This window comes from Nicotiana tabacum, chromosome 12 (assembly GCF_000715075.1).
Source record: "Nicotiana tabacum cultivar K326 chromosome 12, ASM71507v2, whole genome shotgun sequence".
In the NCBI taxonomy this organism is placed as follows: domain Eukaryota; kingdom Viridiplantae; phylum Streptophyta; class Magnoliopsida; order Solanales; family Solanaceae; genus Nicotiana; species Nicotiana tabacum.
The window spans coordinates 32152384-32170693 of NC_134091.1; positions in this window are offsets into that span (position 1 = coordinate 32152384).

Below are 18310 nucleotides of genomic sequence, written 5' to 3' on the forward strand. Positions count from 1 at the left end.
AATGCAAAAGAATAAGTCCTTGTTAGGAAGACTATTCATGGGAATGGATTCCTAAAAGCATGCTTTTCACAATGTCTTCTTCTTTAAAAACATTATGCAAACACAAGTAGTAGTAATTAAGATTCTTTCAAAAAGTAACACAACCTGTCAAACATTTAATTCAAACAGGCCTTGCAATCTTACCAAACACTTCATTATGCATGTCAAAAAATCGGAGTAGAAATTCTTTTCTAGCTGTTAGGACTGACTGCAATTAAGGTTGTTGTACACTAATAATAAACTCCATTCACACAGGTGGAGCACAATGAATTGTACATTCTTGTGCTCGAAGTTGCATGTTAGATTTCTCCAACAGTCCTTGTTTAATGAGTAAACGGCAGCAAACACACGAAGACCTAACTCGTACCCTGCTTCTTTCCAACAATAAACAACGTAAACCACCTTGTAATCGTGACTTAATGGATCAAATTCAAATCCAAATATATGAAAAAAAATCACCAGGACTGCGAGTTTGGCTGAATTCGAGGAAAATGGGGGAAGAGGTTTGAACTCTCGTGTAGTTGGGTTCCATAGAGCTATATGATTATCAGAAACAAAACTTGAAAGAAAAGCCTTCTATCCCACAGCTAAGGCATCCATCCAATACAGAGAGAGCGTCATATAGAATAACTCTATCCTTTGGAAACCACCTATTCCTCTCATCGACTACCTTCACTAGGGTCAAGATTCATGGTTAGGGAAGGATCAGGTCTTTAATTAGGCTTTTCAACTACATGAATTACAGCGGGCAATATTTTCTCGGGTGTGTGGATCGACTGTGATGGAAATGGGTCTTGATAGATAACAGAGTAAAACTTCTATAAATACCTTTTCCTTACACTTTTACTTGTCCCCTACTACAATAAAGCTCCCTTTTAAAAAGGATAAATCACTAGAACAATTCCATGTGCCCAATGCGCCACCTTGAAAAAAATAACACATTTAGCATGAATATGGTTTATTTTAATAAGTAAACAAAACACAGATGGGAAGACACAAATGGTATGACTTTTACAAGAACACACGTTTCAAAAATTTTATAGGACACACAAATATTATGACATATTTAATACCACAAGTTTCAAAAGTCTTTATATTTTCATTAAACTTTGTACCAAGTGAAACTAGGACAAACAAATTGAAACTGGGGGAATAATAAGTTTAAAAACAAGAAAACTCCCTCCATTCCATCTTACGTGACGAGGTTTAACTGGGCACAAAGTTTAATTAAGAAAAAAAGATTTTTGAAATTTGTGGTCTAATATATATAATAGAGAGAGAGAGAGAGAGAGAGAGAGAGAGAGAGAGAGAGAGAGAGAGAGAGAGAGAGAGATTGAGGTTCCCTCCTCTTTTCTTGGATCAATCACACATTTTTTTCATGTTCAAACTAACTCGTAGTTAGCTTAAACATGCTAATAGCATGTTTGGCCAAACTTCTCCAAAGCCAAAAGTACTTTCTTTTGAAAACAAGTATTTTTTTTAAAGTTGAAGTATTTGGCCAAGCTTTTAGAAGGAAAAAAATGCTTTTGAGTAGAAGCAGAAGCAGTTTTGGAGAAGTAGAAAAAAGTAGCTTCTCTCTAGAAGCACTTTTTAGAAAAACGCTTTTGAGAAAAATACATTTAGAAGCACTTTTTAAAAACTTGTCCAAACACTAAGCTAACGTTTGGACATAGTGATATTCGTCTTAAAGTATGTATATTTATATGCATATTACCTTGCATTTTACTCATATTTCGGGGATTTTGGATGTGTATGTAATGATTTGTTCTAATTCGTGGCATTTTTATGTGTAGGAGTCACCTAAAGGTAATGTGGAACGAAAGTGTACATGTTGAAGCAAAAAGAGAACAAAACGAGAAAGAGACAGTTCCAAACCTTTTTGGCCAACAGGCCAGCGACAGGGCTAGCGCGACGCACTATCCTAGATGCTGGGTGACGAGAATTCTCCTATTTTTCTCGGGACAAAATTTTGACGGTCCTACACACCCCAACTCGTATAAAAAGAAGTCTAAACCTATTTTGGAGATAGAGACGTCACTTTGAGAGGAAAACTGTCACGACTCCAATTTTCCTCTATAAGATGTCGTGATGGCACCTAGTCTTTAAGACTAGGTAAGCCTAACACTTACTGAATTAATGGCAAAATTCAACAAACAAATTGTAATGACTCGACCGGTCATTTTGAGCTCTAACGTGTCGTCCGGCGGTTTGAGGCCTCGAGTAGATTCACTTCATGTATTACGACTTGTACGTGTAATCGGAATTGGATTTTGAAAAGTTCGGAGTTGATTCAGAAGGAGAATTCTAATTTCATAACTTTAAGTTGGAAGAATTAACTAAGGTTTGACTTTTGAGTAAACGACCTCGGAATCGGGATTTGAAGGTTCCAATAGATTCGTATGATAATTTCTAACTTGAGCGTATGTTCGGGTTGAGTGTCGGGTGGTCCGAGAGCATTTCGACACTTATTATGAAAAGTTGGAATTTTAAAATTTTTAAAATTTCATAAGTTTGGTTTGAAGTGGATTTTTATGTTATCGATGCCCGTTTGGGGTTCTGAGCCTTGGTATAGGTTCGTATAGTGATTTGTGACTTGCACGCAAAATTTGGCGTCATTTCAGGATGTTTAAGTATAATTCGGACGCATTCGGCGAAGTTTGGAAGTTAGAAAGTTGAAAGTAAGGTTTTGGCTGTTGATTCGTAGTTTTGATGTTTTTAGCGTGATTGAGGCTTCAACTAAGTTCGTATCATAATTGGAGACACGTTGGTATATTTGGTTGAGGTCCCGGGGGCCTCGGGTGGATTCCGGGTGATCAACGGATTGGATTTTGGACTTAAGGAAAAACTGGAAGTTCTGGATGCTGGTGTTTTCGCACCTACGCAAGAAGGGCCGCAGGAGCGAGGCAGTGGCTCGCAGAAGCGACCTAGGCAAGTCTGGACTAAGGTCGCAGGTGCGAAGATGTTTTCCGCACCTGCGTGATCGCGAAAGCGGAAATAATGGTGTAGAAGCAGAAGCGGGCAGCTGGGATATTTCCGCAGAAGTGGAGGGACGGGCACAAGTGCGAATTGGTGCCCGCAGATGCGGATAGGGGAGGCTTTAGGAGAACCGCATAAGAGGAATTTTTGGTCGTACCTGCGGAACCGTATAAGCGATCAAGTGACCGCAGGTGCGATGATCGCTGGGCAGAGGGCTTGTTTAAGTGCGCGGGTTTGGCTCATTTTCATTTTATTTCTTTCATGAGTGCCGACCTGGAGCGATTTTGGAGCGTCATTTTCATCGCCAATCATGAGGTAAGTAATTTCTCCAAGTTATGAGTTAAATATGAATTTGGGCTTGTAAATATATGAAAAATTATGGAAATTGTGGGATTTTAAGAGAAAACCTAGAATTGGTATTTTTGGATTTTGACCACGAAATTGGACATGGAATTGGAAATAAATCATATATTTGAGTTCGTAATGTTATGGATAAAATTTATCTTCGAAAAAGTTTAGAATCCGTGCACGTGGGCCCGAGAGTTGACTTTATTGACTTTTCGAGCGGAGTTGGGGATCATTATAGATTGTTAAATTATAAGCATTGGAGTATATTTTGATTGATTTGCACATTGTTTGGCTATTTTCGGGTCGTTTGGATTTGAGTTGAAGAAATTGAGAGGCATTGGAGCCCGTTATGGAACTTCGGAGCGAGGTAAGTCTCTTGTCTAATCTTGTGAGGGGGAAACTATTCCTAGGTGATAAGTATTGTTATGTGCAACTAGTTATGGGTGTTACGTACGCACGAGGTGACGAAATTTCATACGTAGCTAAACCATGTTCATGTCCGGGTAGACTTAGGGACTTTATCATGTAATATTTGAATTGTTTGGACTCATTTTGCTATCTTAATTAATTAAAATTTTAACTGAAATTTGATTTAGAATCATATAAATATACTAGGCTGAGCTTTATCACCTGGAGTTATTTCCAAGATATTGGGTAAATGTAAAGGGGTATATTTATTATTGTGCCCATGTACTATATTGTAAGCTCGTGTCTCGTAATTCGATAATATCCTTCCTTTCTTGTGGAGCGGGCCGAACGCCTCGGTAGTATAATAGATGCATATATGGTTCGTGTCGCTTGACCCTCGGCAGTGTACATATTATTCTGGATCGGGCCGAACGACCTCGACATAATCGTGCATTATATCGCTAGCAATTCGAATATTCACGAGATTGTCCTTCCACGGATGCCCGGCAATTTATATGGTATTCCTATACTGACACTTGATACTTCTGATCTGTTGAGATAGAATATAAGACAGAAATCTATATCTTTAAACGAAAGTTTTGGAAGGTTGTGTAACTTACAGTTTTACCCCATTATTATTGTAGTGCTTCATATCTGCTTATGATTTATCAAATTGCTTTTTTGGACCTCTAGTAAGTGTCGATGTCGACCCCTCATCACTACTTCTCCGAGGTTAGGCTAGATACTTACTGGGTACGCGTTGATTTATGTACTCATGCTGCACTTCTGCGCTAAATGTGTAGGATCTGACAGGTTCATTTGGTGTTCATCTTGGCGCGAAGGCGCAGCTGTTGAAGAGGCCTTATGTGAGCTGCATTTCAGGCTACGCATAGCAGTCCATAGAGTATCAATCATACTATTTATTTTATCCTGTCTCATTTACATTCTAGACAGATATTGTATTATTATTGTACTCATTAGTAAAGGCTCATGCACTTGTGACAATGAATTTTGGGATATGCTAGTGATGCTTACGGATTTATATATTATTATCGCCTTTCATTTCTTTTATAAACTACTAATTATGTACGTTCCCATGAATTTAAAAGCGTAAATTTCCTTCCTTAATAAAATTTATGATTTCAAAAAATAATAAGGATGAATAATTAAGTGTTGGCTAGCCTAACGACGAAGTTGGGTGCCATCACGACCTATAGTGGATTTTGGCTCATAACTGCTTGGTATCAGAGCTCTAGGTTCACTTGGGTCTTACGAGTCATGAGCAAGTCTAGTAGAGTCTTGCGGATCGGTACAGAGACGTCTGTACTTATCTTTGAGAGGCTACAAGGCTGTTAGGAGCACTTCCCTTATTGATTCCTCATCGTGCGATTTGATTCCCTTGAGGCTTACGCCTTTATTTCCGTCTTACTCAATCTTATGCGACGTAAAGCACTTGTTACCAATTGGGCATCGAGGAGTTGTAATGGTACTGCAGATGTGGTGCAGGATGTTTTTCCCTGCGTGTTCGAGTAGGCTATTATCGTCGCCTTGCGAAAGGATGTTCTGTCATTTCAACTCAGTATCGGTATTTCCTATGGTTTTGAGGCTATGCACAGATTGCTATGATGTTCATGTATTGTTATCGCACCCTATTGGTGTAATGGTAAGGTTCTTGTCTATGTGTCGAGCTAGTTAATGACTTGAAAGGAGGATCTCTCAGTGCGTGGTTTAGGGGTTTGACATTTAATTTCAGCGAGGGAAAGACAATCAGTCTATGGATGTTCAGGCCTTGGTTGATGAAGTAACGAGACTTGATATTTTGGGCGTGGTGGAATCCTCATTTGTGATGTGGTGTCGTCATCCTTGTTTGAACGCATTAAGGTTCGCCGGTGTTATGGTCTTATTCGATTTGCCTTCGAGGTAGGGTGTTGTGAAATGGTGCCTGAGAAGCGATTGTCAGAGGTAGCTGAGTGTAGCGGTTTCGGAATCGAGTTGGAGTTTCTAATGTTGATGGATCGAGAAAGATGATCTTCTAGGAGGTTTAGAGTTGGTAGCAATTTATTAGTTAAGGTGCTACGGGTATGGATTTGATTTGAGGCAATATTTGGGCAGCAAAGTATGAGGAAGGGCATGGTGGGAGGTGTCTCACGGCGGTTAAATTGCTAGCGGGTCAAGTATAAAAAACAAAGGCCGAGAAGTTGCTTAAAGGATATGGTTTAACCGAAGTGGGAGTGGAAGAGTAGCATATGGATTTTGTGGTAGGATAACCACATGCCTTGAGAAAAGTTTAGGGCGATTTGGGGATCATGGTGGATAGTGACTAGGTCTACAGATTTTATTTGGAATGGTGTCTACTGTGCTAGGGTAGATTGAATATGACGGAAGGAAGTTGGCTTGGAGTGTTTAGGGGTGTAAGAGCTTGATTATTGTTATTGGATACGACGTGACTCCGAGTTTGGAATGTATTGTCGGACTTTTAGTTGATGTCAATGGGGAATGAACAGACTTAAGTATCTGGTGGACGAGCATGGGCTCAGGAGGGTTTACTGATTTTGTGGTAGTTGTACCCAGTGAAGTATCGATGAAAGATGTCGAAATTGGATTCCACAGGTGGGTTATCTCCCATGAGCAGGTTAGCGGTTGCGTGACTTTGATGAAGTTTCTACGAAAAGTTCTACTTACTACCCAACAGAAGGTCGAACATGCGATTGTGGCCGATGATTCGAAATGTTCAAGAAATGTTTAACAAGAGACTACAAGAAATTTGGAAGGTTGACGGTTCGAGATCATGGTGATTGAGAAGGAGGAATCTTTGGGGGTTCTAGATTTAGGAGATAGTAGCTTAAAGCTAAGTGGGGGAGCCCACCGTCTACGATCAGATCGCGTGGTTGTCGGCTTGTGTGGTTTCTAGTTATCGGTGCATTGGTGGATTATTTACAACTAAGAAAAAGGAAACATCAGGGGTAATTCAGAAAAAGAACTTGATGAATGTGTACTATATTTGGCCTTATCGATTAATGTGCAGGTTTTTGGGAAGACGTAGAGTTTATACTTCTGGTGGATGTGATTGATCGCGTCCAAATACACACCTCTAAACAAGATATTAAATGGTCGATTGCAATTATAGTAACCCAACGAAGAGTCAGGGTCGAATCCACAGGGAGCTAGAAGGGAGTTAGGGGTATATATATTCTAATGCGTGAAATTAAATTATCTTAATTTGCACTTCCACAAAAAGGGTTTTTTTTCTATTTCTAATTTTACACTAAAGTTTGCAGAATAAAGAAATAAAACTAGGATAGTTGTTTTTGGTGTTTTTCAAATTGGTAAAAAGCGTGACCATTATCTAGGTGTTTGCTTAATGGGATAAAGACCTTAATGCTTGTTTTGTTGATCGGGGTATGTTATAGCTATCAACTCTCAATTACCCACTCAATACTTCTCAGTCAGAGAGTTATTTTGCCCAATTTAGGTTTCTCAAAACCAAATGGGTATCACATAAAACAATTGATAGAAGCTCAAGTCGGGTTATTACTATCTCTAGGTTTAACCCTATAATTGTGTTAATAAATTGACCCAATTCCTTGTTAGCCAAGTCTTCCTAGACTAAGTATCTCTTTTTCAAGTAGAGACTAAGTCAAATAGGCATAAACCAATGTTTGCAACCATTAATTCCACAAATTAAAGCATGAACTAGGCTAAATAACAAATACCCAATCATAAACAAACACTAATTTAATTACTAGGGTTGGGTCACAACCCTAGTAAAAATCTAGCTACTCATGCTTGGGTTTGAAGAAGAAGAAACGCTAATTAAACTCATAATGTAAGCTTAAAATAATAAAATCTATTGTAAAATACACCAAAATATAGTAAACTTCCAAAAGAGGCAAAGAAAAATGGCTACAGTACTTGCTGATGTCAAAACTTGACCTAATTTAGTGAAACTCTTCTATTTATACAAGTTTGAAAATCTCGGACAAAAATGCCCCTCGAGAGGTTCTGCGGCCGCACAATTCCATGTGCGGTCCGCAGATGTCTTCATCTTGCAGGAGCTGGGATTCTGCGGTCGTACAATTCTGAACTACGGCCGCGAGGCAATATTTCTGCGGCCCGCAGATTTAGCACTGCGGCCGCAAGGCACTCTTTTGCGGTCCGCAATAGTATGATTGCGGCCGCAATATAATCTTCTGCGATCGCACAAATCTTGTGTGGACCGCAATTCGAGGAAACTCTAGACTTAGATTTTTGTCAACTCTGTGATCTTGGATCCTAACCCAGCTTTTGCGGCCGCACAATTCATGTGCAGTCCGCAATTTGCTCAGAAGTCGGCTGAGTTTTTATTCCTTGATTGCGGCCGCAGATGGAATTCTGCGGACCGCATAGTGTAAGCTTCCGTGCCTTTTATTGCCTTGTATTTAGACTACTCCTTTTTGAGTCGGATTTCATCTCGAGAGTCCAACATCTAGCATTCCTGCAATTTTACACATTTCATTAGTTTTGGGAACACAATTTCAATTGTTTTAGACTAAAACAAAAGCTAAAAGGGGCTAATAAGTAGTCAAAATCCCCACTTATCAACTCCCCCAAACTTAAGTCTTTGCTTATCCTCAAGCAAACAAAATAGTTCCCACCTCCACAAGTTAAGGGTCATTTCAGCCAGTCAAAGGCGAGCCATTCACATATCAGTTGGGACCAACAATTACCCACACTACTTATGTATTATCAACAAGGCGACAAGTTAAACATTCATGCACATATAGTTCTAATGTGATACTTGAGCATCGAGAGTTGACTTTATTCATCAAGGAAGCTCTCTCTATCATGTAGGTCATTGTGGATCCCAAACTCCTTCTCCTTTACTCTCCGTTTGCATAGCTCACTTAAGAATTTTAGCACTCAATCCAAAGATTTGTGAAATGTTCACTCATCTCTCTCAAGAAAATGTCGCAAGTACGGCTTCAAGTACCATAGGCTTGCCCCTCATGTAGATCGCCACTAATGTAAGCTCACTCGGCTTGAAATCAAGTAGGGCTTCTTTCGGGATGTAATGAAGACTTTTGGATTAGGGTTGGATATACTATGGTTGAGTGGGTTCACCTTTCCTTAAGCATTCCATTTTGTTATTCTCGGCTCACACTTTGCCAATTCTTTGAGGCACTTTCTTTTCCTTGGGGAACTAGAGAGACTTAACATCACTCTTTTTTGATCATGACATTCATTTTCTCCCTCTTTGATTTCTCCATGTTTTGGATCATTATCTCTCTTTGAATCCCTTCAACTCTTCCACTTATTCATTTTTTTTGCATTTTTCTTTTTGTCCTTTTCTTTTCTTGCCTTTCCTTCTCATCATTTCTTTTTCTCTTTTTGTGCCTTGATATCTCTTTCAAGTTTCTCGTCTCTCCCCCAAACTTACATTTTTAGCCAATTATTTCACAAGAGTGTTAAAGAAAGCTCGGGTGCTAAAAGATAGTAACGACAAAATGGGTAAAGGCTTGTAACATGGTTATCAAATGATAAAGGCTCGATTCTTAAATGGGTTGACTAGGTATAACAACATTGGTAGGCAATGAAAAATTCAAACGAGCCAAGGAAAGCCTACAATCACTTCTCAAGCCAAGCAAAACTTAATATTTCATCTTAAAACACATTCGGGGCAAGTTCTAGACCTTTTGCACGGGTACTTGTACTAGCAACAAAGCATCTCACCCCTCACGCAACTGAATTGTTAAAGAGGATAGAGTCTAGGGCCCATAACAACCACTTTCAAGATTGAAAATCACTATGGTTCGATTAAACCACTCGATGATTGCCTAAGTCAACACAAGAGTCACAAAGTCACTAACTAGAGCTATTTCTTTCAAAAATAACTTGTTTCTAACCATAAGCACGTAGTTAAGTATGTTGGTACCAAATGAAGCACGATTGACTCTTCGAGCATGACTCAATTAGGTCTTTTTATTCATTACTCCTACTATTATTACCTAAACATAAAACAGACTCATTCCCTTAAGAAGGTTATCATGCCATCCATCGTTAGGAAGAGTCACCCAGTTCACACAAAAACTATCCCTGGAAAGAACCGTGGCATTAAGAAAACCAAAGGTTTATTATCTACTAAAACATAAAAAGAAGCTACTAAATCAAAAAGAAGCTACTAAATTAAACACTAACCAATAAGAAAATAAATATAAAGAAGCTACAAAGAAAAATCTATTGAAAGCATAACGAATATGCATAATAAGGGAGAAGGAGAAAATATATACATAATGAGAGAAGAAGAAAATAATATCAAGTTATTACAAGCCAAATGTCTCAGAATCAACAAATAAGATCAAATAAACTCCACCCCCCTGAATAAAAATAAGCATTGTTCCCAATGCTTAACAAAATAAGAGTTAATGAAGGGCAAAAGTGAAGAAGACTCCCTATGGCTCCTTGGATATCTCTGTGTCCCCAACAATGTCACCACCCTCAATCTCTTCCAACTGGATATCATCATCCTCAACTCTGGGAGTGACTGGGTTGGTGAACATATGACGCACTACCTCAGCAGTGTCGGCAGCAGAGTCTGGTTCCTCAGACTGGCCAGCTGGTGCCACCGGTGTTGTTGGTGCTGTAGGATCTGGGCCTGGGTGGTATGGTTCAATCAACATGTCAAATGGAATATCTCCGGCTACAACAAGCTTGGTAACCTATCTCCGAAGCTTGTCCACTAACTTCTTGGAGGCATGGAACTTTCTCATCTTCTTTACTTCTTTTCCCAACTCTTCGATCACTGACTCGTGCTGTACCAAAGTAGCAATGATCGTGTTCGATTCTCTGGGAGCTTCTTCAATGTCTCTTCAACTGATGGGGGTATCTGAGGTGCCGAAATAGAAGACTATGCTGCAACAGTACTAGATAAGTCAGACAACTTTGCAGTGGCTGTCTGCATCCAGTTGTTGAGGCTCGGCAATGCCTGGAAGACTCGCATCGTAGAAAGTAGAGCAATAGGCATGGGCACCGGCTTCAAATCCGAGGTAGAACTTGTGACAAAAACTGCCGTAGGAACTAAGGATGGTGGTGGAGGCATGGCTGCGTCACTAGATGAAGGCTTGGCCGAAGTGGATGGAACATTAACTACCTCTGTAACTACCACCGATGGCTCATCAGACTAGCCTGTGGTAGTAGACGACTGACCCTTTCTCTTAGGGTTGTGTGCATCCATCAATGAGTACCATGAGAAAGGCTTCTTCTCTCATACCTTTGTGTCAAAGTCCCTTGACTCTACCCTCGCACCCGTGAGATACTCTGTAATGGTGTTGGATACGGGTAGGATGTGTCAGCTTGCCGGGCGACCATAAAGATGTTGGCCGACATCACGGAACCTATATTGATAGGGTACCCAGCCATGATGGAAGCAACTAGAACTACCCGATGGCTCAGAAGCCTGACTAGCACTTTCCGAGCCCTCGAAAGTGCTATGATATATGGACGACTCATCCCTGAGCTGATACCTCTCTGGCGGCCTTGAGTGGACAACTGGCTGCTCATGTACAAAGGTTGAGTTACCCTCTGATGCTTCCCTAGATAGGGCATAAGAACTGGTTTCGGAAAGGTATGCACCTCTCCCTCTGCCGGCTGTTTTTTTCTTTTTCTTTCTGATCTCATGTTGTTGGGCACTAGGTAAGGGTCTCTTCCCTCATCCCCGATAAGGGTCACCCCTTTCTTTCGAAGTGTCGCTTCTGCCTCTAGATCGCACCGTTTTCTGTACCAAGCAAAGGTGATTGTTAATTGCAGTTCAAGTTCAAACATGCAATGAATGTAAGGACACACCAGAAGATACAATGAGGAACACAGTTGAAAATGCTTGTAGGGTAGGGATTTGTGGTCCGCACATTCTTGATTGTGCCCACAGAAAGTGATTTGCGAACCACAAAATTCTCTTTTGCGGTCGCAGTTAAGGATTGCGGTCCGCACATTTTGTATTGCGGCTGTAAAGCAAAGACCTAAATTATGCCAACTCTCTGATGACAGAGAATTGGCCGATTTGCGTCCGCAACATGTTTTCTGCAGACCGCACATTTTGGTCTTGCGGCCGCACATTGAAGTACTAACATGCACACTCTCTGAAGACAGTAAAATAGTTGTTTTGCGGCCGCAATGGAAATTCTGCGATTCACACAATTTTCCTTGCGGCCGTAGACTCATGCTTGACTACAGGTTCCCTAGACCCAACTTCTGCGGACCACACAATTTCTTGTGCGGCCGAAGATTTCAAACAATTTCGAACAGAAAGGCATTTTTATCTAGGGCTTACAATTTTTGCACAAATTTGACATAGAAACAGTGTACCAGCTTAAAAATCTAGTTACCCAATCCCCAATTAGCAAGTACGAGTTTAGCCACTACATATTTAACCCCACAAGTATGTATAATAGATTCAACAGACAAATGGCCTAAAATTAATTAAAAAGATATGAATCAAACTAAAAATTAAAAAATCTACCAAGTAATTGAAGGATACCAGATATGAATGAGTGCAAGAAATGAGTGATCAACAGTTGCTAGGCGTGTGGGCAAATGATTTAAGAAGAAATTTCAAATTGATGCAAGTTTTTGTGCTCAGAGAGGGAAAAGGGGGAACAATGCCCTAGTCTTTCTATTTATACTTGTCGATTTGCCCAAAGGAAGGATAAGTGAGTGCGGCCGCAAAATTTCAATTGCGGACCGCACTCTATTACCTGGTAAGCTTAGACACCATTTGATCTGCAGTCCGCTGATTTTTGTGTGCGACTGCATATTTTGTTGCGGACCGCAGATTTTGTGTTGCGGCCACAGATCGTCCATTTTTCTGACATGCCAACTTCAGAAAGCTAACATTTTCCACCTTCAATTTTTGCGGTCCACAATGTAATTATGCGATCGCAGAGCACCTTCTGCTGCAGCAACCATAATTGTGCGGTCCGCAATTCTTTCAACACTTAACCGAATTTCTGTCCACAATTCCTGTAAAGCACACTCATCCCTACAACACACTTCAAATCAAGTTAACACAAAAATGACTCCTAGATACAAAAGAAACAAAGAAAAGAAAAAGAAACATGGGTTGCCTCCTAAGAATTGCCTGATTTAACGTCGCGGCACGACGCAAATTACCATCATTTGAAATTAATCACCGCCACAATGTGGCCACCACCAACTTTACCCAAATAGTGCTTCATTCGATGACCATTGACTCGGAATACCTTATTGTTTTTGTTCTTCAAGTCCAATGCACCAAAAGGCATCACACCAATAATTTCGAAGGGACCACTCCATTTAGACTTTAGCTTTATGGGAAACATCCTCAACCGTGAGTTGAACAACAATACGAGATCGCCCACCTTGAACTCTTTGTTCCAAATGTATTTGTCATGAAGATATTTCATCTTTTCTTTGTACAAGGACGAACTTGCATAAGCATGATACCAGAACTCATCCAATTCATTCAAATGTGCAACCCTCAAATTAACGGCTACATCCCAATCAAGATTCAACTTCTTTAGAGCCCACATAGCTTTGTGCTCAAGTTCCACCAGAAGATGACAAGCTTTTCCGAATACCAACCGGTATGAAGACATTCCGATAGGTGTTTTGTAAGTCGTCGAATAGGCCCATAATACATCATCAAGCTTCTTTGACCAATCCGTCCGGTTAGCATTCACGGTTTTGGACAAAATACTCTTTATCTCCCGGTTGGAGACTTCCACTTGACTGCTAGCTTGTGGATGATAAGGAGTCATGACTTTATGAGTAACACCATACTTGCTAAGTAAAGTGTCAAAAGTCTTGTTGCAAAAATGCGACTCCCCATCGCTTATGATAGCCCGCGGAGTACCAAACCTTGTGAAAATATTCTTCTTCAAGAACGCCACCACACTTCTCGCTTCATTGTTGGGTAGAGCAATGGCCTCAACCCATTTATACACATAATCAACCGCGACCCAGATATAGGTGTTTCCATAAGAACTCACAAAAGGACCCATGAAGTCAATACCCCTCACATCAAAGATATCAATCTCCAAAATGGTAGTGAGAGGTATTTCATTCTTCTTCGAGATTCCATAGGCCCTTTGACATTCATCACATATTTTCACTAAATCACTTTCATCCTTGTAAAGAGTGGGCCAATAGAAACCGCAATTTAGCACTTTGGCCGCTGTTATTGCTCCAACATGGTGACCACTATATGGCGAAGAATGACAAGCCCCAATAATTTTAACTTGCTCTTCTTTCGGTACACATCTTCTAAGTTCTAATTACCCCATCTGTGCATATCCGGAAAAGGTATGGCTCATCCCAATAATAATCTTGACAATCCCATTTGAGCTTCTTCCTTTGGTTTGAGGAGAACTCATCCGGGATGATTCCACACACAAGGAAATTTGATAGATCCGCGAACCATGACACCTCCTTCATTGAAATAGCCAAGAGTTTCTTATCGGGGAAGGATTAATTGATTTCACGGCCATCATGCGGCCTCCCCCCCCAAAGAGACAAGTGGTCCGCCACTTGATTTTCACTCCCTCTTCGATCTTGGATGTCGATATCAAACTCTTGCAACAAAAGCACCCATCTCATCAACCGAGCTTTGAATTATTTCTTGTTCATAATATAGCTAAGTGCCGCATGATCCGTGTGGACAATAACTTTTACACTCATCAAGTACGAGCGGAACTTTTCAATTGCAAACACAATGGCAGGGAGCTTTTTATCTGTAACGGTATATTTGACTTGGGCACCATTCATGGTCTTACTAGCATAGTAGACCGGATGAAAAATCTTGTTGATGTGTTACCCCAAAACATCCCCAACCGCTACGTCACTAGCATCACACATGAGCTCGAAAGGAATACTCCAATTAGGAGCGGTGATAATGGGAGTGGTTGTCAATTTAAATTTTAACAATTTGAAGGCTCTCATGCAATCATCATTGAAGTGAAACTTAGTATCTTTCTCTAAAAGCTTGCACAATGGGTTCATCACTTTAGAGTAATCCTTGATGAAGCACCGGTAAAACCCCGCGTGGCCTAAGAAATTTCACATGCCTATCACCTAAGTTGGAGGTGGAAGTTTAGAAATTACCTCAATCTTTGCCTTGTCGACTTCAATGCCATTCTTTGATATCTTTTGGCTAAGGACAATGCCTTCCTCGACCATGAAATGACACTTCTCCCAATTTAGCACCAAATTCGTTTCTTCACATCTTGCCAATACTTTATCCAAATTTGCCAAGCAATCATCAAAGGAATCCCCAACCACCGAGAAGTCATCCATGAAAACTTCAAGGTAGTCCTCCATCATGTCTGTGAAGATAGACATCATACACCTTTAAAAATTCACTGGTGCATTGCATAACCTAAATGACATCCGCTTGAAGGCGAAAGTACAACATGGACATGTAAAGGTTATTTTCTCTTGATCCTCCGGAGCAATAAGGATTTGGTTGTTTCCCGGATATCCATTTAGAAAGCATGGCCGGCCAAACTATTAAGCATTTGGTCAAGGAAGGGAAGTGGAAAATGATCCTTCCTTATGACTTTGTTGAGCTTGCGATAGTCCATACACACTCTCCACTCGATCACCGTTCTTATGGGAATCAACTCATTCTTTTCATTGGTGACCACCGTCATGCCCCCTTCTTTGGGACACATTGCACCGAAGAAGTCCACGAACTTTTGGAAATTGGGTAGACAACCCCGACATCAAACCACTTGATAATCTCGTTCTTGACCACTTCTTGCATAGCCTCATCGAGTCTCCTTTGATGTTTAATAAATGGTTTGGCGTCCTCCTCCAAGTTGATCTTGTGCATGTAAAATATGGGGTTTATTCCCCGAATATCCGCCAATGTCCATCCAATAGCCTTCTTCCTCTTATGTAGCACTGCCAATGTAGAGTCTACCTGCACGTTAGTCAAACAAGAGGAAAAGGATAACCGGTAAAGTAGAACAAGGGCCAAGAAATTCATACCGAAGATATGGAGGCAATGGCTTCAACTCCAAGGTAGGAGGCTCTTTAATGGAAAGCTTTGTAGGAGGAGTTTTCCTATTTTTAAGATCCAAGGATAGTTTTCGGGGTGCATAGTTGTACAACCCCATTCCCTGCAAAGAGTTCACACATTTCATGAAGCCATCCATATCGTCATCATCAAAGCTGAGCAAGACGGCCTCCAACATATCACCCACATTGATTGTGGCACTTGTATCATTAGCAATCACACTAGTCACCGAGTCCACAAAAGAACACACTTCGTTGCTATTTGGTTGCCGCATGAATTTGCACACGTGGAATATCACTTTTTCACCACCCACTCGGAAAGTGAGTTCTTCTGCTTGCACATCACAAAGAGCCTTCCTTGTATCAAGGAAAGGTCTTCCAAGTATAATTGGCACCTCATAATCCACTTCACAATCAAGAATGACAAAATCCGCAGGAAGAATGAGTTTATCAGCACGAACTAATACATCTTTAATCACTCCCAATGGTCTCTTCATTTTACGATCGGCCATTTTCAATCTCATAGAAGTGGGTCTTGGTTGCCCAATTCCCAAGGTTTTGAAAACCAAATAGGGCATCAAATTGATACTTTCCCCAAGATCACAAATGAGCTTTAGCAAACTCGACACTTCCAATTGTACAAGGAATTATGAAAGTGCTGGGATCTTCCAATTTATGAGCCATTGAATGCACAATTGCACTCACTTGATGAGTGACTTTGATAGTTTCAAAATTCATCTACCGCTTCTTTGTCACTAAATCTTTCATAAACTTTGCATAACCGGGCATTTTTTCCAAAGCTTCCACTAATGGCACATTGATTGAGAGACTCTTCATCATTTGAATAAACATTTTTAATTGGCTTTCACCATTTTGCTTGGCAAGTCTTTGAGGGTATGGAGGTGGAGGCTTAGGCAATGGTGCCTTAGCCTTTTGCACTACCGGTTCCGGCATGTCAATAATGTGATCCCTAGAAGGGTTCACCTCCTTTTGAGTCTCTTCCACATTGTCATCAATATCAATCCGAACTTCATCATTTGATTGTATCACATTGCTCGGGACCTCTTCTTCTTGTACCACTTTCTCATCATCCACAAGTTGCCTTTGACTAGAGGTGGGTGCATTCCCACCTCTTCCACTTCTTATAGTAACGCCCATGGCATGCCCCGTGTTGTTCCCACCCTTTGGGTTCACCACCATGCCACTTGGTAGTGCCCCCCTAGGACGAGAATTTAGAGCTTGAGAGATTTGCCTCATTTGAACTTCTAAGTTGCGGATCGATGTGTTGTGTGAGGCAAGTTGGGCATCTGAATCGGTATTCTTGTCCATCATTTGCTTGAACATGTTCTCAATACGCCCCATTTCATTATTGGAAGAATAAGAACCATGGGAAAGATAAGGAGGCGGGTTGCTCGGTTGTTGATACATCGGGGGCCTTTGAAAACCCGACCCTCGATTTCCTTGATTATTGTTCCATCCACCTTGATTATTACCTCCCCAATTACCTTGATTATTTCCAATTCAATTTCCTTGATTGTTGTTATGCCAATTCGATTGTTTCTACCACTCCAATTACCTTGGTTGTTAGAATTTCAATTGCCTTGATTGTTTTGAGGTCGCCATTGTTGTTGGTTTGGGACTTGGAAATCGTTTTGTTGCCCTTGGAAGTTGTTCACATATTGCATCTCCTCTTATTGGTCATTATAAGAATCATCTTGATTAAACCCACTATCTTCTTGCACATAATTGTCCACTCGTTGTTGCACTTGTGGACCCTTGGTTTTCCGTTTGTTCACCATCATGTTTATTCCCTCCGTGGCATTGACTTGCCTAGGATGTTGCACTTGTTAAAGTTGAGACTTTGCTAGTTGATTCATGGTGGTAGTCAATTCGTCTATGGCTTTCCCATGGTCATGCAACTCTTTGTGAAGGTGGATCATGTCGAGATCACCTTGTGGAACATTAGCCCGGGATTGCCACGCCGATGATGTTTCCGCAATTTCATCTAAAATATCACATGCCTTAGCATAAGGCGTAGTCATAAAATTTCCACCGGCAAGTTGATTCACCACACTTTGGTTGGTCGTGTTAATCCTAAGATATAAGGTTTGTTGAATCATGTTTTCCGTCATATCGTTGTTGGGACATTCCTTTACCATTGTTCTATATCGCTCCCATATCTCGTGTAGTGGTTCATTGGGCTCTTGCTTGAATGTTATAATCTCATCTCGTAATGTAGCCATATGCCCTAGAGAAAAGAACTTTCAAATAAACTTTTTCGCCAATTCATCCCAAGTGTTAATGGAATGGTTCGGCAAATGTTCTAACCAATCTAAGGATTTCCCCCATAGAGAGAAGGGAAAAGGCCTTAGCCGGAAAAAGCCTTAGCCTCAAAATATCCCCGGAGACATTTGTTTGTTTACTCCCCCAACACGTATCCACAAATCCCTTTAAGTGTTTGGATGCATTTTGACTTGGAGCACCGGTGAAGAACCCTCGTTGTTCTAACAAAGTG